This window comes from Chrysochloris asiatica, unplaced genomic scaffold, assembly GCF_000296735.1.
Source record: "Chrysochloris asiatica unplaced genomic scaffold, ChrAsi1.0 scaffold00282, whole genome shotgun sequence".
NCBI classification, from domain to species: domain Eukaryota; kingdom Metazoa; phylum Chordata; class Mammalia; order Afrosoricida; family Chrysochloridae; genus Chrysochloris; species Chrysochloris asiatica.
In genome coordinates this window covers 1,753,620-1,756,153 of record NW_006408800.1, presented here as the reverse complement: position 1 = coordinate 1,756,153, position 2,534 = coordinate 1,753,620, and positions in this window count along the sequence as shown.

Below are 2,534 nucleotides of genomic sequence, written 5' to 3'. Positions count from 1 at the left end.
CAATGATATCCCTCGTTCCACATCCTTTTCTGAATCTAGCTTAAACCTCTGGAAGTTCTCTGTCAATGTATGCTTGCAGACATGTCTGTATTACCGTTAGTAAAACTTTACTCACATGGGATATTAAAGATATTGTCCAATGATTTCCGTATTCCATTGGGTAACCTCTCTTTGGAATGGACACAAATACGGATCTCTTCCAATCACTTGGCCGGATAGTTGTCTTCCTAATTTCTTGGCAAAGATGAGTGAGTGCCTCCAGTGCTACCTCACTTTCTTGAAATATTTTAATTTTTATTCCATCAATTCCTGGTGCCTTGTTCTTGGCCAATTCCTTCAATAAATCTTGGACTTCTTCCTTCAGTATCACTTGCTTTTGATCAGATGCTACTTCTTGAAATGGTTGAACATTAACCATTTCCTTTTGGTACAGAGACTCTGTGGATTCTTTCCATCTTCTTTCAATGCTTTCTGCATCCTTCAATAATTTGCCCAGAGAATCCTTCATTAACCAAAGTCAAGGCTTGAATTTTTTCTTCAGTTCCTCGGCTTAACTTCAGATCTTTATACATCTCTTTTGTAATATTTGACTTTGTCTTCTCAAGCTGACCTTTGAAATTTTCTATTCATCTCTTGTACCTCCTCATTTCTTCCATTAGCTTTAACATTTGTACACTGGATAGCAAGTTTCAGAATCTCCTTTGCCATCCATTTTGATCTTTTCCTTCTTTCTTGTCTTCTTAACAACTTTTTGCTTTCTTCCTGTATGATGTTTTTGTTTTTTTTTAAATGTCTTCATATGCATTTATTAGATGGTAAACAAATGTGAAAGTGCCTCTTTGCCATTCATTACTGTAAATCTTGATTGATGAATCACAGTATCTGCATACGCCCATGAGTTTCGTTATATAGGTATTTTTGTTTATTTTTTTAAAGGTTTTTATTGTCAATTGAGTGAAAGTTCACAGGGCAGATCATCAGTTTTACATTCAACAAATCATATACCTTATAATCTCCTCCATGTACCATCAGTTAACAATATTTCTATCTACTTTGGCTTTTAAAAAACAAAGAAACAAACACACATTCAGGCATATATAATAATTTATACCTCCAAAGGGCACATTTGCAATTCTGCTCCTGGCCACCAGTTCTTAGTCCTTCTCTTCTTAGTCCATAAATCTCGAGTTATCAGCCACTTCCCCTCTCTATGTCCCCATTTCTGCCTCTGTCTCTGGCTTCGCTGCTTCTCTGGATAAGGTCCCACATTCTGCTTGTGCTCTTCTCCCTTAATGGTCCTAGAGTCCTTTGTTACTGGACTGTAAGATGAACTACTCTCCTGTTTTTGCTACAAAACTTCTACCTTTACACTTGTGACAGCCGCAATTAGTCATGATAACAATTATTCACTACTGATTCATACGAATCTTATCCCCATCTCTTTTCACCAGACCCATCTAGATAAGATGAAAACTATTCAGTGGGGACTCTTTCTTTCCCCCCATACTCTTAAACTAAACTTCCTCTTGAAATCTTATAAGCCAGTCACTTCTGTGCCTTTATTGCCCCCTCATTTTAGGTAGCCAATGTCTAAGTTGCCCGTCCCTATCTACCCTGCGTAAGAGGGGGAAGCACTGATACTTGATGTGAAGACTCCTTCCCTCTCTGTTGGTATTTAGAGTTACTACCTCCATGAATTAGGAGCTCTGGTAGAGTAGTGGTTACGAATCGGGCTGCAAACCTTAAGGTTAGCAGTTCGAAAACTACCAGCTGTTCTGTGGGAGAAAGATTAAGGCTTTATGAAACCGTAAAGATTTACAGCCTAGGAAACCCTACACAGGACTGCTATGAGTCGAATCAACTCCATGGCACATTACCACCACCACTACCACCTCCATGAGTAATAGGTCAGGTTCATCAAATTGTAGCAATTTTACCCTTGTCTACTGTATAAAAAAAAATTAAATAAATTTTTTTTTAATCTTCCTCTTTGCTCCCAACCTTTACATTCCAATCACCAGTAATAAGCAATACATCTTGATTGCATGTTTTATCAATTTCAGATTAAAGTAGTTGGTAGAGGATACATTAAACACTAAAGACCAAAGATGAGAAGAATTGTGGGATGACATAAAAACATCATATGTGAAGAGAGCAAAAAGTCATTAAGAAGACAAGAAAGAAGGAAAAAGTCAAAATAGATGTCAGAAGAGACTCTGAAACTTGCTCTCCAGCATAGAGATGCTAAAGCAAATGGAAGAATTGAGGTGGTCCAAGAGCTGAACAGAAAATTTCAAAGATCAGCTCGAGAAGATAAAAACAAATATTACAACAAACTGCAAAGATCTGGAATCAGAACGCCAAAAAGGAAGAACATGTTCAGCATTTCTCAAGCTAGGGGAACAGAAGAAAAATTCAAGCCCCGACTTTTGTTATTGAAAGATTCTCTGGGGCAAATTATTGAATGATGCAGAAAGCATCAAGAGAAGATGGAAGGAATATACAGAGTCACTGTACCAAAAGGAAATGGTTAA